Raw genomic sequence first — 24,334 nt, 5'->3', positions numbered from 1 at the left:
AAAGTCCTTTTTCTGCTTCAGGTTCTGACATTGCATTTAGTTGTCTCGTCTCATCAGTCTTCTGATCAGTGACAATTCTTCAATCTTTCCTTGTCTCCCATGACTAACATTTTGGAAGAGTACTGGTCAGTTATTTCATATACTGTCTCTCAATTTTAATGTTTCTGATGCTTTTTTCATGATTAGATAGTGGTTATGGATTTTTGGTAAGACCACAAAATTGATGTATTCTTCTGTGTGTTATCTTATATGGGAACACTTGATGTTGATATATCTTATTACAGATGGTGCTAGTTCTGGTCACTTTGTTAATTAAAATGGTGTCTGCCTGTTTTCTCCAGTTCAATGTTACTGTTTTTACCTTTGAAATTAATAAAAAACTAGATACTTTTCATTTTAAATGTTTTCTCAATGGCTGAAATCTCTGTAGGTTCAAAGGTCCAGTTTTATCTCAGGTGATATTAGATACAAACCTTACTTTAAGTCTTCCTAAAGACATCATTTCATTGATGTTTTCTATCAATTTTGACATGTTATTAACTAAATTATTGGCCCAATTATTCATACCTCCCGAATCCATACCCTTGACCTCTCCCCATGTGACTTGTTCTGGCTAATAGCATGTAGACAGAAATGGCAATGAGCTTTCCAAACCTATTCTCCGTGAGGCTTTATATATTTCTAATTGTCTACTTGTGCCTCTGCTGTTGCTATGAGAATAACATGACAGCTAGTTTTCTGGTCCTTCAAGAGAGAATATGTGAAATAGAGCCACCTCAGCCCACCCACAGACCCAAAGTGAAAAGCCAAGCCTTTCCACTCAGCAAAACCTGAAGCAGATTTGCTTAGACAAGCCTGACACCAATCATACAAGCTCTACCCAACATGGAAACATGAGTAATAATATTTGTTTATTGTTATACTCCACTAACATTGGGTTAGCATTTTTTAAAAAACAGCTCACAGATGCAGCCATCTATATAACTATTCCTCAGTTCGTTTTCCCTTTTATTAAATTTGGAAATCAAAAAGCTCTCTCCCAATTGGATTTGAACTCTTACTAAATAATCTAATAGTTTCCAATTTTGCAATATTTTTTGACATGGAGATTTTAGCAATCAAGTTTCATATGTATATACTTTTATTGTAATTAACTCCTTAAAACTCCTCACAACAACTTAGTATAAGCTAGGGCTAAATCTCAGCAGTGAACACAAAATTTTAAGCAAAATTATCCTTTTCCTATCCTCAGTTTTTAGTATCAGGCTAAATTTGTTAGATTTAACTTTTTATCTCAGAGTAAGTTCTGCCCTATCTCCAGTTTTAAGGGCTTAGACGTTCATCTTCAGAAGCTTATTATTTCTGGGTGAAGGGGAAGGAAGATGTTGTCCTTTCCCACAAAAGCTTCTCACAATCATTGCTTTGGATGACCTTACAATTCTCAAGCATAACCAGAGATGTCTGAATTTACAGTGTGTTCCCAGCCAGGGTTTGGTTTGTGATACCTGCAACATAAGATTTCTAATCAGCATAAAACTTTGTTTTCCAAAATGAAAAAAAAGTGAATAACAGATGTATAATATACAAGGTGATACTGGTATATATGATATTGACCAAAGAGAAACATAGTAACAGATTTATCAGTGGATTTGCCAGTGACAAAAAAATACAAAGAAAATAAAAATATAGTAATAAAGTTGTAGAAATGATTTTTCTACCATATCCGATTCAGATAATCTTATTTAAAGGAAAAGAAAAACAAAGTTTGCTTTACTACAGCATAATAACAACCAAAGTCAAAGGAAATAAAAATAGGAAATGGAATTAACACAAACCTTTTTTTTTTAATTGAATATATTGGGGTGACATTGGTTAGTAAAATGACATAGGTTTCAAGTGTATAATTCTGTAATACATCATCTATATATCACATTGTGTTCCACCACCCAGAGTCACTTCTCCTTTCATCACCATATATTTGACCTCCTTTACCTTCTACCATTTCCCCTCCCCCCTTACCCTCTGGTAACCACTAAGTTGTTGTCTGTGTCTGAGTTTTTCTTTGTTTGTCTCATTCCTTTGTTGCTTTCAGTTTTATAGCCCGCATATGAGTACAGTCATATGGTTCTCAACTTTTTCTGCCTGACTTATTTTGCTTAGCATAATAATCTCAAGATCCATCCATGTTTTTGCAAATGGCAGTATTTCATCTTTTCTTATGTCAGAATAGTATTCCATTGTGTATATATACCACATCTTCTTGATATTACAGGATATGGAAGGGATTAACACAAATCAGTCAGTACATGTAAACTACAAAGAGTATTTTGTAGGAACTTACTTTTTTTGTGCACACACATACATATAGATAGTGTCTACAAACATATATATGTATGTGTGTGTATGTGTATGTATGTGTAATATTTTCATAAGCCTGGAGAAGCTGCATGTATTAACGTGTTAGTTTTGTGATGCATTATTTTTTAATGAGAATAGTTTATCAAAACCATATAATTATTGAATTCAATTAAAAAAACTGGAAATAGGGCTTACTTGATATAAGTTTAAAGGGGTTTTATGACTGAGAGAAAGATATAAAATTTATGTGCAATCTGTATATAGGTCTATCTTTCTCAAATTACAGGTATTTGAATATGAACTATAAAGTAGATGTACAATCTTTAAAACTACTAAGAATTGAGAGAAGAAAAGATGGGGGGAAAACAAAACAAAACACATTTATAGCCCCCAAATACTTTTTCAAAAAAAAAAAATCTCAGTATAAAAACTAAAGCAGAAATTTACTCCTTAAAAAATCTTCTTTCAAGTTTCCTTTGACACTGTTTATTACTCATTAGTTACCATGTATTTACCATGGGCATTCACACTGCATCACATGCCTCACATGTGTGCATCACCCATGGTGTATTTCACTGAATTCTTTTGCAGTCCATAGTGAAGGTTTTGCTATAATCCTGTTTAAAAAGTTAGAGATACCTGCACTCACATGTTTACCTGCAGTATTATTCTCAATAACCAAAATATGGAACCAAGTGTCTGTCAGTGGATGAATGGATAAAGGAAATGTCACACACACACACACACACAGGAATCTTATTTTGCTATGAGAAAGAAGGATACCCTGCTGTTTGCTACAATATGGATGGATATTAAAGGAATTATGCTAAGTGAAATGAGTCACACAGCAAAAAACAAATGCTGTATGATATCATTTAGATGTGGAATCTTAAAAAGCTGACTCATAGAAACAGAGAATAGAATGATGGTTACCAAATCCTGGGGGGTGGGGAAAGTGGGCAGACATTGGTCAAAGGGTAAAAACTTCTAGTTAGAAGTTAAGTTCTGAGGATCCAATATAAAACATAATGAATATAGTTAATAGCACTATATTATATACTTAAAATTTGCTAAGACTGTAGATCCTAAATGTTCTTACCACAAAAAGAAATGGCAATTGTGTGATGGGACGGAGGTATTGCTAATGCCATGGTAGTGATCATTTTGCAGATCAACATGTAGTGCACCTTACACAATGTTGTATGTCAATTATATCTCAATGTATCTGGGACAAAAGTAAAGTTGAGAACGTTTAAATAACTTGTGTAAAGTCATATAACCAGTTGAGACAGATGAGCAATAGGAATCCACACCTTAGAGCTTTCAAATCTCACACTCTTAACCATTATTCAGTGATGTGATCTTGAAAAAAGTTTTCTGAAACTACTTTCAGTGGTTTGGTAGAGGAAACCATGGAAAATGTAATGGATAATTGTACGTTTTATTAAAAATCTCCTGCCTGGAAAAACCAAAATTATCAAAAATGATACCTATTTAGTGGATACTTAATATTATTTCTTTGATAACTTAGTCTATCACCAAACAATATGTAACTGTATATTGAATACTTATTTTGCTTTTAATGCTCATATATTATTTTTCAAAGTCAAGTTTGTTAAATATGTAATTTAGACTTTAGAACTGTTCTGCATTACGAAAGTCCAATTCATGACTAATTACTAGAGGAGTTAAGAGAGATTTCAGAAAACTATAGCCTAATAGACCAAATGTGGTTAGTCATCTGTATTTATTAAAACAATGTTTAATCAGAACACAGCCACATGTATTCATTTATGTATTGTCTATAGCTGATAGCAGAATTGAGTACTCACAAGTCAAGTCTACAGGCTTAGCTGCTATTCCTCTTGGGTATTCTGCTCCAGTGACACCTGAACTATCTGTGGCAAATTGAGTCTCTGGCCAACTATAATAAGATAATTACAGTGCAACTATCTGTGGTTTTAGAGAAAACTCATGCCATCTTGCACAAATAACTATTCTCTTTTTTGGGAGACAACTTTTAGCTTGCTATGGGATCATAGTAAAGATGAACAATTAAAAATGTCTTATTATTTGATCATGAAACCTGAGCTGTCCATCGTGAATTGGATGATATTTGACTCACCAAGCCATAAGGTGGGACATGTGCAGCAAAACAAAACAAGTATCATGAGACATAAATGACATATAAACAGTTTTCTGGAAGGTCTTCAACATGCAATAAATTGCAAGAGAAAGTTCCTTAGACTCCCTTGGCATCTACACGCATTGTGTTACCTCAGGCCACACTATGACATTGGGAGAAGTTAATTATATCCAGAACAGTGCAGATAAAAACAGAAAGGAAAAATTTTTAGACTGTCTTACAGATCGTTCTACATTATACATAGGTTTAAACTGGAAGTGGACAACTGCAACATTATGGCTTCATTCAGGAATGATCCTACAGGGCGTAAATGAAGGCAAACCCTCTAGTGTGTTGAATTTTTTCAGTGCATTTTGTTCTTCTTTTTATCTAAATCAAGGATGCCCAGAAAAGATTAAAAGGAAGTGTCTAATGGTTTACCTCAGTTGTCAAGAATTTGGCAAGTGTTATGTAGGGAGATTGATGACAGAAAGCTTACAAAGATCTATGCGGTACACCTGTCCCACAAAGAGTATGAAGACATTCGAGTCTCACGTGGATGCTTCTGGCATCCATGGAAGACAAGTCTCTTAAGATCAGCTGGACAAAGTGACATGTCCTATCAAATATCAGGTTTCAAAGTTTACTGAGTGGATCATAGTGGAAAGACTAGAGGCATGCACTGTGTTACCTTGTACTCTCCTTCACCAAGCCTTTATTTCTGATGAGTGCCAAATCTGTCCGTAGTAAAGAGCGATGCTGATCCTCTCAAATGAAACCATTCTCCAGGGTCATTAGCAAGCAACCACATAGCATATTTATTGTGTTAAGACTCCTTCCTTCATGACGGAAGAGAGATTTCTTTTCTCATTGAATAATCATATATTCTGGAGATGAGTTGACCTCTTCTTGTAATGCTTCTGCCAAAACGACTATGCATGGGATTTGACATGTCTTATTCTTTGCTGTGGCATTCTGTACAATATTACTTCAGATTAAGAAACTCATTCCAAATCAAATGGTACACTAATGGGATCTTGTCTGTGGTACTCACTGTCTTACTGCATGCCCCATCCCTGAAAACTAGCAGTTGTAATAGAATGAAGGAACGGTCCACTAAAAATTCAGTGATGGTGTTAACTTGGGACCACAATGTGAATGCATAAAGTTCTGTCTTAAAGGATTCAGGGTATGCCCTGAATAAGAAAACCAGTATTCAATGCTGCGTCTTCTTTAGCCATAGTCCATGGTACCAGAGCAAAAGTGAAAGTGGCTTCTCTTACTATTACAACTAAAAATCGACTAAGAGTAGTTTTGCTTCCTATTCCTGCCAACTTGAGTAGTGCTGATTTGAAGTTCTCAGTTCCCAATGGAGAATGCTTCCACCCATGGACCCAACTATATTTCCACTTAATTGGAGGTAAGATTGTCACCCAGTCATTATGTGTTCTTTGTGGCCCTGAACCAAAAGTCAAAGTTTGGTTTTTGTTTTAATGTTTTGGATGACTGATTCAGATTACCAAGTGGATATTAGTTTACTGCCATACAGCAGTGACAGAAAGAACTAAGTCTGGAACCCAGACAACATTATGTGGCATTCCTTAGTACTTTTATATCCAAGAAAAAAAGATAATGGAATATTATAGCAACAACAACAACAAAAAATCATGAACACGTAGAATGCTTACCTTTTAGGAATGCACATTTGGGTTGTGAAGCAAATGAACCAAAATTACCTGAGGACCTGGCTGAGGCCAAAGAAAGCATGGGCTGTGCAGTGGAAATAGAAAGTTATAAATATCAACTACAACCCTGTAATCACTTACAAAACTATGGAACAGAGTAGTTGTGCAATATTCTTTATTTCTTAGCATGTGTATAATTAAATAGATTTTTTTAGCTCTTAACTAAGTTTTCTCTTTCCCCATTTCCCTTATTATTTCATGACATTTTGTTGGAGGTTAACTTTATACTTTAGTCTTTAGTAAGAAAGCGTTCAGATGGGGCTGCAACCAAAATAAGCAATAAATAATATAGCCCAGAATGGATCAGGGAATTTATGGCAACTTCTTCCATAAATGGAAGGTATTGACTGTTGGGACTTTTTATCTTCTCAGTTTGGTGGGAGGGTGAGAGCATCTTTGTATAAAGCAGGGATTAAGAAAAATAGCCCATGGGCCAAATCTACCCTTCAAGATTTTTTGTAACACATGCAACCTAAGGATGTTTTCATACATCTTAAAAGGTTGTGATAAACAAACTAATAAATAGCAAGAGCAAAAGAGGAATAGGCAGTAGAAATATATGACCTGCAAAGACTAAAATATTAACTACTTGGCCCTTTAAACAAAACATGTGTCCACCATTAATATAAAGGATAGTTCACGTGTTAGTGAATGCAAAATGTTGTTTTTGTTGTAGTAAATAGTTAATATATACTATATGTAGAATTGTGAGCACAGGTGCTTAGTAACTGGCAATGTTCCTAACTAACCCATTGGTTACTTAGAACTTGGCCAGTTCTCATGCTGCTCTTCATTCATCAAACCCACCCTTTTTAACACTAGTTTGTGACCCTGGTGCTGAGACACTGAAGTCCAATGTCTACTGAGATAGCATTCTCCTTTTAAAACTCAATCATTAGTGACTGGCAATTGCCAAAGTGGAGTCACTTATGCAGGGGAACAAAAATGAATCCGGGTGGTCGTGTAAGAAGTTTGTCTGACATGTGTTCATCCCTCATGTTTCTCCATGAACTTTTGAGCTTTTCATCTGTGCATGAACTTTCACATCCCCCTCACCATGACAACCAGACCATCTGCATTCTTTACTTTAGAAGGAGCCAACTCATTTTGCCAACAAGCATCCTTTGCATGTTCTGCTCAACCAGTCCCTACTAACTTAGCAAGAATCCTTCATGTACGTAATGAGGATTGGATTAAGGGCACAGAGGCAGCCCCGGACTTTATAAACCCAGCCTTTCTTTGTCCTCTCATAAGCACGCTTGTTGCTACCTGAGTCTGTCTCCCAGCTGGAATCTCTAACCTCAAATAAATGCTTTTTATTTATCTTTCACTTAAATTTCTTTTTTGGTTAACAAGATTTGGAAAGCTGGAGGACTTGCTTCTGTGCATTTCTTATTCCTGTTTAGCTTCTTGGTTCCTGATCCTATGAACATTATCCTAGCAATTCTTCCTTCTGACAGTAGCAATATGTTTTTGTAACACGACTTGAATTTAGTTTTCAGTTTTTTTCTACCACTTAGAGAAGCTGCTAATTTTGCCCTCTCAGAAAAAGTAGTCCCACTGGCCAGGGCTCCTCTGAGACTACTGAATTCTCATGGCTCCTCCTTTGAGTTCAAAGGCAAAAACACCAGATGAGAAGCACCCCCAACTCAGATGTATGAGTCACAACTCTGCAGGGTCTTCCTTCAATCACTTTTAATAATTTCAAATATAGTCACTTTGTGCCCCCAGTCCTAAGAGGGGTAAGCAACTTTCCTCAGATGTTATCTCTATAACTCAGTGTTCTTTTGTTTTTGAAATACATTTAGTAACTAGCTAAAAATCCCGTATTAAACTCTCTTAAATTATATTTTATTTTTTTCCTTTCTGCCTTCTGAATGGATTGCAATTTAGGTTAGAATTTACTCCAGGATGAATGTCAATTTAAAATCTTTCTGAGTTGTTTCTTATAAACATTGCTTTTTCTTCCTTATTGCTGATATTGGTAAACATTTGTCCCCAAACCATAATTTTTACCAGGTTGTAATTTCAAACATTTAAGCAGTTGACAGTTTAAATTTTTTTGATAATTTTAGACATTAAAACAATGGACATGCTTTATTTTTTTCTAGGTTTCTTTCTAATAATTACTCCTTTAATTGAAAAAAAACTGTGAAGAAAATTTTGCAAAGTGTTTGAGCAAAGTAAAATAATGATTTTGGAAAGAAATATAATGATTTTTTTTAAAGCATTAATGTCTATAAATACATCTCTCCAATATTATCAATCGTATTAAAAAAATTGTGTCAGCTAATATTTTCTTTTAAGAAAATTAAAATAATTGGGCGTCATAAAAGCTCTGTAGTAGCTATTAAGTACATTTAATTTTTAAATAGGGAACATATACACATGTGTGTATACTGTGTTCTCTTCTGAACATTATTGTAACATCCTTAATTCTAACCTTAATGGGGCTAACAATTTATTTTCTCGAATGATTTGTTTCTACTACCCATAAATCTCTTTGTTCCAGTTGAATTGTGATGCAACCTGTTATGGAGTGAATATCTGTGTCCCGCCCCCCAAAAATTCATATTTTGAAATCTCCCTAATGTGATGGTATTTAGAGATAGAGCCTTTGAGATGGAATTAGGTCCTGAAGATGTGATCTTACAAATGGGATTAGTACCCTTACAAGAAAAGGCTACAGATCTAGCTGTTTTTTCTACCATGCGAGGATACAGGAAAAGTTAACCATCTGCAAATTGCAAGAAGGCCCTCACCAAAACTTGACCGTGCTGAGTTCTGATCTCAGACTTCTAGCTTCCAGAACTGTGAGAAATAAATATCTGTTATTTAAGCAACCCAGTCTTTAATAATTTGGTATAGCAACCTAGACAGACTCAGACAGAACCCTAATTCCATTGTCTGCATACAAGTTTTACTCAAATTTTGTAATGTGATTTCCACAACATAAGAAATGGTGTGTTTTTTTATTTCTACACATTAATTATTTTTTTCAGAAAGTAAACATAAATAAAATTAACAGGGATTTTTTACCTGAACTGTGACATAAATCATATTGTATCGATAAACATCAATGCAAGCTAAATTTTTATAGCAGTGATAGATAAAAAGAGTTAGATGCCAAAAATAAATAAACAAACAAACAAACAAATAAATGTGACAATAAAAGTTAAAAGATATAGAAACTAGTATAAAATAAGCAAATGACAAGATAAAAAAAAAACTATTCATGAGAGGATGTGTGGGAGATACTTTCTAAAGGTATTACTTAGAATTTTGTATGCTGCGTTTTTTTATAATCATCAGATCTGTCAAATACTAAACAATTTTTCAAACTAAGAGAAAGCAAGCATGTGTTATCTGGTTAGTTGATTTGTCCATCTGTTCTCATGTCAAACCATTTTGTCAATTATTTTTATTATTTGATTAGAAGCAAGTAATTATATCAAGTAGCATATATAAATATATATCAATTTTGAACATGTTCAGTCACTTATATGTATTTTAAAACTAGCACTATTCCAAAGTAACACATGAACAAATGGGAAAATGTATCCATATATCTTCAAATTCCTGTAGAAATTTTGAATGACTGACAGAATGAAATATGATTTTGAGCATGTTACATAGAGAATATTTATCATTGTGACCTATATATTTGTGAATTCAAAATCTGATTTTCAAGATAATGGACTTGATTTGCAGTTATTATATTTGGTTGTTATTAATACTTGCAAATACTTTCTATATAATAAAAAACATACCCATACTAAAAAACTTAAAAAACTATAGTCCATTATGTATAAAAATAAATGTTTGATATTTAAAATAGTGTATAATAAAACCTTACAGATGCCAATAGAGACTAAATACTGATATATGAATATACATTCTTATTTGTGAAACTATAGCCTACCAACTTAATATCATAAACTGGTTCATTCATCTCGTGCTTAAAATGATTCTACCCTTTCATGCTATGCTATTTATCAGAGAATTATAGTTTCCAAGACCTATGCCATTAGATTTGTTTGTATGTTTGTTTCGTGTCTTAAATAAAATGTCTAAATGTGAAATGAGAATAAAATGGTGGCATAAATTGATTGTGGATTGTCAGAGATAGAGTTCTCACTGTTGGGGTGGACATTTACACATAAGCAAGGGAAAGATGCTGGAATGATTCAAATAGTAATTATTCCATAAATGGAACCTGAGCTCCCTGTAGAAATAGCTGATTCTAGAGCTGGTGCAGGAAATATACAAGATGTTCCTGTAGTGTCTTAAATGCCAAAAATTAAGAAAGGACAACTCAACAAACATCCCCCATCCCCCACTCACACACAGCCTCTCACAATGAAGTATGTCAAAGTGATAGAGGATACAACTGAAAGAGCACCCTCTATTCAAAGCTGGAACAATTTGAGAAACAAAATAAAGTAGTGTTGGATTATAACACAAGTATAAAATAAATATCCGTGAGCCCCTGCTGATATAAATAAATAGATATCTATCTACATATATACATACTCGTAAATGGAGGATAAGAGGAAATTGTCCCCTACAGAATAATCCCTAGTAATTTATGTTCATAATATGCCCTCAAGGATGTAGAACATAACTCCTTATTCTTCATGTATGAATTAAATATAGTGCCTTTCTGTCAAAAAGTAGGGCATAAAAAAACTAGGAATAAAGAGTAACTTCATAATGTAGAAGCCTGGCAAACCTTACCTCAGGTAGATGATCAATGTCAACATCACAGTGATAAGACATGTTGATAGGATACACACTTGATACGATATCCTGAAAATGTTACCTTATCCCATAGTCTTCCTCCCATAAATGCACAACCCCAGTCTAATGACCAGAACAATATATAACAAAAATCCTAAGGACATTGTTAGTACTCCTCAACTCTGTCAAGGTCATCAAAAACAAGAAAAGTATGATGAACTATCACAGACAAGAGAAGCCTAAGGAGACATGACAATCAAATGGAAGGTGATATCCTGGATAAGATTCTGAAACAGAACATGGACATAGATAAAAACTAAGGAAATCTAAATAAAGCATAGACTTCATGTATCATAGTGTGTCAATATTGGCTCAAAGTACTGAAAAAAATAGACAAACACTTTTCCTAAGTTTCAGTACATTCTATTTGAGAAGACAGAAGATGAACAGAAAAGCAATAGTATGATAGAACTATATCATACTATTGTAAAATGTTAATAATAGTGAAACCTGGGCATAGGAAAAATGACAACTTTCTGTACTATCTTTGTAATTTTTCTGTAAATCCAAAACTATTCTAAAGTGTTAAGGTTATTTTTTTTTTAAGGACATGTTTTGGAAAATGCTGAATGATGTCCAAATTTAATGAACAACTGTTAAAATTTTTACATTTGCCTTTGTTTTACAGATATGAAAAGGTTATTTATTATTTGTGGGTGTGTGTATGTGTGTGTGTGTGGTATTCTTGTCTTAAAGAAACAGCATTTAAAAATTGTATGACTTAAAATATTATTTTAAATTTCATAAGGGATTCAGTGAATCTATTTTCTAAGGAAGAACTCTATAGATTTATTTTTCTTTTTTAGACAAGGCACTTTATCTTTATGAACATTAAATTTCTCAAGGGTACAATGAAGATATTAATTGCTTTAGCCTATGTTTGTTGAGAAATCTAATAATACAATGGATATTAAAAGACTTTTAGAAAATTATAATGTTGTATACAATTTGTATGTGTAATTTCTCCCTTTAGATTCTTAACACTGATGTTATACTTAATATTTATTACTATTATGAATATTACGAAATGTTTATTCTCTTTATGACTGTACTAAAAAAATTTAATATTTGCTTAATGTAGAAATCTTAATTATCAAAAAATCATAACATATATTAAGAAACTTCATCATAAAACGGCTGGTTTCTAGCATAGATAGCATTGTTCTTGTTTTCTCTGTTTCTAAGTTTCCCTTGTTTGTTGCTTATCTTCCAAAATGCTAACTGAAAGAAATCCCTAATAATCTGTTTTGTTTGTTGCCTTTCTACTTGTTCATCTCGTCCATTTCCATGGATTTATGAACGTGCACCATTGGATGACTCCTGAATATACAGGTTTGCCCATTTATACCATGCTGCACATACCATCACTGCTTAGATGTCTACAAGGTATCTCAATATGTTCAAAATAAAGCTCTTATTTCTGTCTCCAATCCCTTCCCTAACCTGTGCATTCTCAGCTCAATAAACAGCACAAAATCTCACCCATTTATTCCAGTCTAAATCTAGGAATTATTCTTGATTTTTCTCTTTCCTTTATAGCCCACCTCCAAATATCAGCAAGTCCTGCTAACTTTAACTTTAAAATATTTCAAATTTGACCACTCTTCAACACTTTCTCTAAATGTATCAGTGTCATTTACACTGTCCTCAATTACTCTTTTTATCGTGCACACTCTCTTCATCTAAGCCCATGCAATTATGCATCATTCCTTCCTCAGCACCATCAAAGCTTTTGCAAAATAAAATTCTTTTTTTTTCTTTTCTGATAAAGCTATCCATTTCACACACTCTTCTTCAGATATACTGACTTTCTTGCTGAACTCAGAAAATGCTAGATTCATTTTGTCTCAGACCCTTTGCATTTATTGTGCTTTCTTGCAATTTTTCTCCCCAAAATATGTGGATTTTTCTGGTTTTGCATTTTAATGAAGTCTTTTCAGAGAGGCTTCCCAGTCTATCCTATATAATATAATACCCCACTCATACAATGTCACTCTCTTCCCTTTGTATCTCTCGATTATAAAAATAAAGGGAACAAATTCATATGCTATGTTGGAAGAAGCTCTATAAATTTTCATAGTAGAAGATTAAATGGAGAAGCACACACATAGCCCAAAACAAATGATAATACTCCTTAGTGTCATATAACAATATATCTTATCAAAATATTACATGCATATATAATAGGAAAGGTTTTAAAACATCTAAATATTCAATGTCAGTTGAATAACATGAACAAGTTATAAGGGTTCTCTATACTTTTTCTTATTAATTTTGTTGAGAAATAATTTACACCAATAAACTACATCCTCTAAAGTTGTACAATTTAGTAAGTTTTGATGTTACACACACTGAGGAAATCCTCACCACCATTAAAATCCAAAACATTTTAGTCGTCTCAAAATATTCCTCACATCCCTTGCAGTCAGTCCATCTGTCCTTTTGCCTTTATTTCTAGGCAACCACTAAACTAGAGATCAGTTTGCATTTCATGAGATAAATTGAATAATTGCATATGTAATATATCATGCTTGGCTTTTTTCATTAACCATGATGAACACGAGGGTCATTCATGTTATTATTTGTATTAATAGTTTATTTCTATGTCTTGTTAAGTAGCATTCTGTTATATGGAAATACCATATATTGTTTTTCCATCTACCTGTTGATATATATTTGGTTCATTTTCAGATTATGGCTTTGGGGAATAAATCTCCTATAAATATTTGAGTACAAATCTTCATGTATATACTTGCTTTCATTTCCCTTATGACTATCAAAGAGTGAAATAGCATAGCTGACAACCAGTTCTATAGTTTTACCATTCATACTCCCATTAGCACTCTATGAGAGTTATAATTGTTTCACGCCCTCACCTACCCTCAGTAATATTAAGTCAGTCTATTTAATTTTAACCTTTCTAATGAAGGTACTATCTCATGGTTATTTTAATTTGCGTTTCCCTGATGACCTAGTGATGTTGATATTTTGCTTTGGGTTACATGTTGTTTTCTCAAAATGTTTAGCAATTCTTGACTATGTTACTTGTATTCTTAATATTGGTTTGTAAAAATTCATTATGTATTATACATTGTAGTCCATGATTAGTTGTGTATATTGCTAATATATCTCCTATTAACTTTTTCTTTTGTATTAGTATGACTCAAATAATAAGCATTTTTAATTTTTACGAGGAAATAATTATAATCAGATCTGAAAATATTTTTTACATTAAGTTTCATAATTTTTTTAATGATTTCTTCTGTAAGTTTTATGTGTTTAGATATAATATTTGGGTCTATGATGCACTTTGATTTAATTTTGTTTATGATGTGTGATAAATATCTGTATTTCCCCTTTTGTCTTATAGAGTCATCCAGTTTTTCCAGCACTATTTAAAAGATTTTCCTTCCCACTTTATATTGCTTTGGTCCTTTTGTCAAAAATCAGTTCTACTTTAGGGCACTTTATCTTGTTTCAATCATCTAAATGTCAATCATTTTACCATTACACCACTGTCTTAATTACTCTTTAATTATAGTAAACCTAGAAATCATTTAGTATTAGTCCTCATTTGTCAAATGAATTCCTTTTAGAATTCCACATTCTTCATAATAGTTCATTGCCATGATGGGTAAGAGTACCCAGCCAACTCCCTGCTCTTGGTCAGTTTTATCGTTCCAGATTTTTTTTCTTTTTAATATAGGAGCATTTTCATGTACTAACATTTTATGCAGATTATAGATGGAAATAACTTCTATTCACTTGCACAAGTGTGTGTCTTATATTAGTGTACCTATAGTAACCCAGTCTTTTTTTTCCCCAGTTATTATTATTATTATTTTTTTATTTTTTTTTTTTTAGGTAGGGAGATTCAGTATCTTTTCTTTGTTGTTGTTGTTGTTGTTGTTGTTTTTTTAATTAATTTTATTGGGGTGACAGTTGTTAGTAAATTTACATAGGTTTCAGGTGTACAATTCTGTATTACATCGTCTATCAATCCCATTGTGTGTTCACCACCCAGAGTCAGTTCTCCTTCCATCACCATATATTTGATCCCCTTTACCCTCATCACCCACCCCCCACCCCCTTACCCTCTGGTAACCACTAAATTATTGTCTGTGTCTATGAGTTTTTGTTTCTCATTTGTTTGTCTTGTTCTTTTTGGTTTATATACCACATATCAGTGAAATCATAGGGTTCTCTGCTTTTTCTGTCTGACTTATTTCACTTAGCATTATTCTCTCGAGATCCATCCATGTTGTCACAAATGCTCCTATATCATCTTTCCTTAACGCCCAATAGTATTCCATTGTGTATATGTACCACAACTTCTTTATCCATTCATCTATCGAAGGACATTTTGGTTGTTTCCATGTCTTGGCCACCATAAACAAAGCTGCAATGAACATTGGCGTACACATGTCTCTATAGAGAAATGCCTTTATATTTTTGGGGTAGATACCCAGGAGAGTGATTGCTGGGTCATATGGTAATTCTATTCGTAATTTCTTGAGGAACCTCCACACTGCCTTCCATAGCGGCTGCACCAGTCTGCATTCCCACCAACAGTGTATGAGAGTTCCTTTTTCTCCACAGCCTCTCCAACACTTGTTACTATTTGTTTTGTTGATGAAAGCCATTCTGACTGGGGTGAGGTGATATCTCATTGTGGTTTTCATTTGCATTTCTCTGATGATTAGCGATGTTGAGCATTTTTTCATATGTCTATTTGCCATTTGTATGTCCTCTTTGGAGAAATGTCTCTTCAGGTCCTCTGTCCATTTTTCAATTGGGTTGTTTGTTTTTTTGTTGTTGAGTTTCATGAGTTCCTTGTATATTTTGGATATTAGCCCCTTATCAGAGGAACTGTTTGCGAAAATCTTCTCCCATTCAGTTGGTTGCCTCATTATTTTGTCAATAGTTTCTTTTGCTGTGCAGAAGCTTTTCAGTTTCATATAATCCCATTTGTTTATTTTAGTTTTTACTTCCATTGCCTTTGGAGTCAAATTCATAAAATGCTCTTTGAACCCAAGGTCCATAAGTTTAGTACCTATGTTTTCTTCAATGCAGTTTATTGTGTCAGGTCTTATGCTTAAGTCTTTGATCCATTTTGAATTAATTTTGGTACATGGTGACAGATAGCAGTCCAGTTTCATTCTTTTGCACGTAGCTATCCAATTCTGCCAGCACCATTTATTGAAGAGGCTGTCTTTCCTCCATTGTATGTTTTTAGCTTCTTTGTCAAAAATTATCTGTCCATATTTATGTGGTTTTATTTCTGGGTTTTCAATTCTATTCCATTGGTCTATGTGTCTGTTTTTCTGCCAATACCAAGCTGTTTTGATTATTGTAGCCCTGTAGTACAAGGAAAAATCAGGGAGTGTGATACCTCCAGTATTGTTCTTTTTTTTTAATATTGCTTTGGCTATTCGGGGTCTTTTGTGGTTCCAAACAAATCTGATGATTTTTTGTTCTATTTCTTTAAAAAATGTCATTGGGATTTTGATGGGGATTGCATTAAATCTGTATATTGCTTTGGGTAATATGGCCATTTTAACTATGTTGATTCTTTCAATCCATGAGCACGGAATGTCTTTCCATTTCTTTGTGTCTTCTTCAATTTCTTTCAAAAATGTCTTATAGTTTTCAACATATAAATCCTTCACATCCTTGGTTAAGTTTATTCCTAGGTATTTTATTCTTTTTGCTGAAATTGCAAAAGGAATTGTTTTTTATATCTCTTTTTCTGAGATTTCATTGTTGGTATATAGGAAAGCAATGGACTTTTGTACCTTGATTTTGTAGCCAGCAACTTTACTGTATTCATTGATTGTTTCTAATAGCTTTTTGGTGGAGTCTTTAGGGTTTTCTATATATAGCATCATGTCATCTGCAAAGAGTGACAATTTAACTTCTTCATTCCCAATTTGGATGCCTTTTATTTCTTTCTCTTGCCTGATAGCTCTGGCGAGGACTTCCAACACTATGTTGAAAAGCAGAGGTGATAGGGGACAACCTTGTCGTGTTCCTGAACGTAGAGCAAAGGGCTTCAGCTTTTCACCATTAATTATGAGATTAGCTGAGGGCTTGTCGTATATGGCCTTTATTATGTTGAGGTATTTTCCTTCTATACCAATTTTAGTAAGTGTTTTAATCATAAATGGATGTTGTATCTTATCAAATGCTTTTTCTGCATCAATTGATAGAATCATATGATTTTTGTCCTTTATTTTGTTTATGTGATGTATCACATTGATGGATTTGCGAATGTTGAACCATCCTTGTGCCCCGGGGATGAACCCCACTTGGTCGTGATGAATAATCTTTTTAATGCATTGTTGTATTCGATTTGCTAGAATTTTGTTTAGGATTTTAGCATCTGTATTCATCAGAGATATAGGTCTGTAGTTTTCTTTTTTTGTGTTGTCCTTACCAGGTTTTGGTATCAGGGTAATGTTGGCCTCATAAAATGAGTTAGGGAGTACTGACTCTTCTTCAATTTTTTGGAAGAGTTTGAGCAGGATTGGTATTAGATCCTCTTTGAAGGTTTGGTAGAATTCACTGGTGAAGCCATCTGGTCCAGGACTTTTGATTTTGGGAAGGTTTTTGATGACTGATTCAATTTCCTTACTGGTGATCGGCCTGTTAAGATTTTCCAGTTCTTCATGATTCAGCCTTGGAGGGCTATATGTTTCTAAGAACTTGTCCATTTCTTCTAAGTTATTAAATTTGGTGGCATATAGTCCTTCATAGTATCCTTGGATAATCCTTTGTATTTCTGTGGTGTCCGTGATAACTTCCCCTTTTTCATTTCTGATTTTGTTAATTAGTGTCTTCTCTCTTTTTATCTTAGTGAGTCTAGCCAAGGGTTTGTCGATTTTGTTAATCTTTTCAAAGAACCAGCTTTTTGTCACATTAATTGTTTCTATTGTCTTTTTGTTCTTTATTTCATTTAGTTCTGCTCTGATTTTTGTTATTTCCTTTCTTCTGCTGACCTTGGGTTTTGCTTGTTCTTCTTTTTCTAGTTTTTTAAGGTGTAACATGAGGTTATTTATTTGGGATTTTTCTTGTTTCTTGAGATAGGCCTGTAATGATATAAATTTCCCTCTTTCTTTTTTTCTTGCTTTCTTTTTGCAGTTGATATCCAATTTCAAAGCTTTGTGATCAGAGAATATGCTTGGTATGATTTCAATCTTCTTAAATTTGCTGAGGCTGATTTTGTGTCCCAATATATGGTCTATCCTTGAGAATGTTCCATGTACACTAGAAAAGAATGTATAGTTTGATGTTTTAGGATGAAGTGCTCTATATATGTCAATTATGTCCAATTCATCTAATGTGTCATTTAGGGCTGCGATTTCGTTATTTATCTTCTGTTTGGATGATCTATCCATAGCTGTCAATGATGTATTTAAGTCCCCTAGTATAATTGTGTTTTGGTCAATTTCTCCCTTTAGTTCTGTTAGTAGTTTCTTGGTATATTTCGGTGCTCCCTGATTGGGGGCATAAATATTGATGACTGTTATGTCTTCTTGTTGTATAGTCCCCTTTACCATTATGAAATGTCCATCTTTGTCTCTTGTTATCTTTTTCACCCTGAAGTCTGTTTCATCGGAAATCATTATGGCTACACCTGATTTTCTCTGGGTACCATTTGCTTGGAGTGTCAATTTCCACCCTTTCACTTTGAGTCTATGCTTGTCCTTGTAGCTGAGATGTGTCTCTTGTAGGCAGCATATGGTTGGGTTTAGTTTTTTGATCCAATCTGCTACTCTGTGTCTCTTTATTGGTGAGTTCAGTCCATTTACATTTAGGGTGATTATTGATATGTGAGGATTTCCTGTCATTCGGTCTTTAGTTTTCTGGTAAGGCTGTGTCTCCATTGTGTCTTTGTCTTTTTGTTGTTGTCTGTTATTTCTGTGTGGTGGTATTCTATGATGATTCCCTCTGTTTCTTCTTTTATTACAGTATATATTTCAGATTTGGATGTTTTTTGAGTGGTTACCCTTGAGTTTATGTAAAAGAAAGTTTGATATTTAGAGTATTCCAGTTTCTTCAGTACGCTTACTTTCTCTATTCCCATATTCCAGTTCAGGCCTTTACGCTCCCCCTTTTTATTTTCGGTTGCCACAAGTTGTCCCCGTTGATGGTGGTCTAATAGCCTCCTTTAGTATTTCTTGTAGTGCAGGTCGTGTATTAGAAAATTCCCTCAGCTTCTGGATGTCTGGAAAGGTCTTTATTCCTCCTTCATATCTAAAGGAGATCTTTGCTGGATATATTATTCTTGGCTCATGATTTCTCTCTTTCAATAGTTTGAATATTTGGTTCCATTCCCTCCTAGCTTGTAGAGTTTCTGCTGAAAAATCTGATGATAATCTAATGGGCTTTCCTTTGTAAGTTACCGTCTTCTTTTCCCTGGCTGCCTTGAGGATTCTTTCTTTGTCATTGATTTTAGACAGCTTCAATACAATGTGCCTTGGTGAAGGCCTGTTGGGATTGAGGTAATTAGGTGTTCTATTTGCTTCTTGGATTCGAGGATCCAGTTCTGTCCACAAGTTTGGGAAGTTCTCATCGACGATTTGTTTGAATATATTCTCTGTTCCCTTCCCTCTTTCTTCTCCTTCTGGTATACCCATTATTCTTATATTGCTCTTTCTGATGGAGTCAGAAAGTTCTTGTAGAGTTCTTTCATTTCTTTTAAGTCTCAAGTCTCTTTCTTCTTCCCTCTGTGTAAATTCCAGGTTCCTATCTTCGATGTCACTGATTCTTTCCTCTATCTGGTCAACTCTACTACCTAAGCTGGATATTTTATTGTTAATTTCTTCTATTGAGTTCTTAATCTCCAGAAATTCTATTTGGTTCTTTTTCAAGATTTCAATCTCTTTTGTAAAATGCTCATGGTGTTCTTTGATTGTGTTTCTGAGTTCATTAAACTGCCTTTCTGTGTTTTCTTGCATCTCGTTCAGTTTTTTCAGAATTGCGATCTTGAATTCTCTGTCATTTAAATCACAAAGGTCCATATCTCTAAGTTCCTTTTCTGGAGAATTTTCATTTTCTTTCTGAGCTATCTTGTTGCCTTGGTTATTCATGGCAATCACTGATTTACTATTTCTCTTCCTAGACATCTACAGGAGTGTCTTCTGCAACAGGTTGATAGGTATGCGAAGAGCTTTTGGAGTTCCAAAGGTCTTTCTGCACCCGATTCAGAGCCCGTATGTTTCAGCAGTTCTGTTTACTCCTGCAGGGATCCGCCCAGATAGGTGGGGCCAGGGGCGGGGTGAGTTGTGAGAGGTGGCCCAGAGCAATGGCGGCGACCACCACCACAGCCAGTCCTGCTTCCACAGCTCCCTCCCCTTTGCCGGAACTAGTTGAGCTGCGAATCTGTGTCTGTGGTCCATAGTTCTCAGAGCAGCAAATATTCTGTCCTTTGATCCGACACTGCTACTTTATCGCTTCTGGCACTGGGCAGGTGGGGGCGGGGCGAGCTCTGGGAGGGTAGGGAGGGGGCGGCTAGTCTCCGTGCCTAAGGCTTCTGTTCTCAGCTTGGCTGTGAGGGCTTAAACCACCGATTTCAGCCCTCTTCCCTCAGTCTTTGCTCCGAGGTCTGCCGCGAGCGAGCGTTGGGTTCAGCCGTGCTATATGTTGCCCCCCCAGCCCTGTGGGCCGTAAGCGGAGCCCTAGCAGTCCGAGTCCTTCCCTCTCCCGCAGCTGCGGTAGTTCCGGGACCAGCAAGCTCGGAGCACTGAGCCAGGTCTGTGTCGGGCGCCCGTGCGGCTCCGTCTCCGCACTTCTCCTCTCCCTCCTCACCCGCTCGCGCGATTCACCCACCTGGAGGTGAATTCAGTAGTCGGCCTCTTTGTCTTTCCTGTCTGCTGTGCAAGGAGTCCTTTGTGGAGTTATTGTTGTCTGATTCGTTGTAAATTCCAGGGGAGCGTTACAGAGGCTCACCTCACGCCGCCATGTTTTTTGATCTCTCCCAGTTATTATTTTTTAAACCACATTATTAAGGCATGTTTGACATACAAAAAGCTATACATATTTAATATATGCAACTTGATGAATTTGAAGATAAATATGCATTCATGAAACAAACACCACAACTTATGCCTTAGACTTATCCATCATCTCCAAAAGTTTCCTTCTATCATGTTTTTTTTGTGTGTGTGTGCTAAGAATGCTTAATGTAATACCTACTATCTTAGCAAATTTTAAAATATGCAATACAGTATTTTTTTTTGCATTTAGCAATTTATTATAAAACAAATTCCCATAATCTGTTTTTCTTTTTTTTATTAAATTTATTGGGGTGACAATTGTTAGTAAATTTACATAGATTTCAGGTGTACAATTCTGTATTACATCATCTATAAATCCCATTGTGTGTTCACCACCCCGAGTCAGTTCTCCTTCCATGATCATATATTTGATCCCCCTTACCCTCATCTCCTACCCCCACCCCCCTTACCCTCTGGTAACCACTAAACTATTGTCTGTGTCTATGAGTTTTTCTTTCTCATTTGTTTGTCTTGTTCTTTTGTTGTTTTGGTTTATATATCACATGTCAGTGAAATCATATAATTATAGGCACTATACTATACAGTAGATTTCTAGAACTTACTCATCTTGAATAACTAAAACAGTACTATTTAATTCATACCTTCCCATTTCTCCTACCCCAGTTCCTGGCACCAACCACTCTACTCTCTGCTTCTACGAGTGACTATTTTAGAGTCCTCATATAATTGGCATCATGTAGTTTTGTCCTTCTATGTTTGGCTTAGTCTAGTCTTGGCTAGGGTGATGATCTGACAGTACATCAAGATTTTTAGCTATAGTCCATTAGTCTTTGTAAAGATATAATTCAGTTAATCCTAATGTAATAGTATATTCTATGGCAAACATATTGCCTGAGTCTAGCCAGTTCATCTGTTGTCTAGAGCTGTGGCAATCCGTAATTTCCTGTCATAATGTCAAATTTCCAGTGGAACGGTCTTTTTCTCTGACATGTAGTCCCATCAGTAAACCAGGTCTCTTTATGATGGTAAATTATATAAGCAAGGGTTTAGCAAACCGTCATCCAAGGACCTAACACAGCCCACTGCATGTATTTTTTTTAGAATGTTGTATTGCAAAATAGCCATGCCATTACATTTATGAACATTCTATAACTGCTTTCATGTTATAATGGTAAAGTTGAGTTGTTGCAACAGACATCATATGACTTCCAAAGCCTAAAATATTTATGATTAGAATCTCCACAGAAAAAAAGAAACTGACATCTCCAATATAGAGCATCAGGGAGGGACATTTCTGTATTCAACAAATGATTCTGCTCTTGTAGCTAGTTGAGATGTAAGATGCCCTGCTAAACTTCTGTTTGGATATATTGTTTCAAGAGAGATTTCTAGCGCTTATCCCACCTTGTGAGATTTTTGTCCAAAGAGAACCTATTATAAGATAATGATGTCTGTTCAAGTAATTCATGTTCACTAGAGTCCTAAAACAAGACGTTAGTTTTTCTTCAAAAATAAAAATCCCCTTGAGGCTGGAAAAATACAAAACAACAACAAAAAAAATAACTTGTAGTTCAGAAAACAAAAGTCCAGAGAATTCCAAGAGAATTTCATTGCCAGAGACTCTAATCAGATGTAAGGTCAGTCACAGATAATTGTAATTCCAAAAGATATGAAAGAGGTAGGGACAGAGAGGGAAAGACCACTGTATAGCTACTTATAGGCTTTCTGTTATGGAGACTATCACTCATGTTTTGTAGCCTGCCTGCTGAGCTGATATATGGACTTTCATAAATCTCTATATGTGAAATGTATTATTTTGAATATCAAAGAAGCTTATCCAGTGTTTTGAAAATCAAAATACTGTTATCAGCATCTCAAAAAGATTAGCTTGACATTGTAAATAGAAAACCCTAGGAAAAGTCACTCAATAGATCTGAGAATTCACAAAGAAGAATAGCAAAATTTGCAAAATACCCATCTTCCTTTAAAAAGAATGTATTCTCAGATTTTGGTTGTATGTGTCTTAGATTAAAATAATTAGGTATTAATGCTTAAAAATTGTGTCTCTTTAAGTTACTAACTTCTGAGAGATATTATTGAAGTAAGTTGCTTAAATGGTATATTTTTCAATTGCTTCTTGTAGTATTATTGTTCTATGACCTTTATGAGTTTGAATCTTTGGTTTGATGAATATAAAAATTGATATATCATGCTGACAAAAATCAAATTGATAATGATAATCTTTTTAACTCTCATAAGCCTTTGCCATAAATTCTATTTTTATGTGTGTTAGTAATTGATTACCTCACAACTCCGGTTATACCCTTCAATATATGCCCTGTAATAAACAACAAAATTTATTTAAACATTTTCCATTTCAAGTGAGTAAAATGTTAAACTTTCTCCATACAGGACTCTTTTTTTTTCTTTAAATTAAAGTTTATTGGGGCGACAGCTGTTAGTGAGGTTACATAAGTTTCAGGTGTACAATTCTGTAATACATTATCTATATCTCACATTGTGTGTTCACCACCCAGACTCAGTTCTCTTTCCATCATCATATACTAGACCCCTTTTATCCCTCTTCTGAAAACCCCTCCCCCCTTACCCTCTGGTAACCACCAAACTATTGTCTGTGTCTATGAGTTTTTGTTCTTTCAGTTGTTTGTCTTGTTCTTTTGTTGTTTTCGGTTTATATACCACATATCAGTGAAATCATATGTTTCTCTTCTTTTTCTGTCTGACTTATTTCGCTTAGCATTATAATTTCAAGATCCATCCATGTTGTCACAAATGGTCCTATTTCATCTTTTCTTACCGCCAAATAGTATTCCATTGTGCATATATAACTTCTTTATCCATTCAAAGGACATTTTAGTTGTTTCATGTCTTGGCCACCGTAAATAAAGCTGCAATGAACATTGAAGCATACTTGTCTTTATGGAGAAATGTTTTCAGATTTTTGGGGTAGATACCCAGGAGAGGGATTGCTGGTTCATATGGTGATTCTATTCGTAATTTTTTGAGGAACCTCCACACTGCTTTCCATAGCGGCTGCACCAGTCTGCATTCCCACCAACAGTGTATGAGGGTTCCTTTTTCTCCACAGCCTCTCCAACACTTGTTACTATTTGTCCTGTTGACGATAGCCATTCTAACTGGGATGAGGTGATGATGAATACAGATGCAAAAGTCCTAAACAAGTGGGGTTCATCCCTTAGAGGACTCTTTAGGGATATTATAAAAGTAAGAGTCTTTCTCCATTCTCTGGTGCGGGATAGGAGTCA

The sequence above is a fragment of the Rhinolophus hipposideros genome (genome assembly GCF_964194185.1).
Source record: "Rhinolophus hipposideros genome assembly, chromosome: 4".
NCBI lineage: Eukaryota > Metazoa > Chordata > Mammalia > Chiroptera > Rhinolophidae > Rhinolophus > Rhinolophus hipposideros.
The sequence above is the reverse complement of the archived record's forward strand: the minus strand, read 5'-3'. Positions refer to the sequence as shown.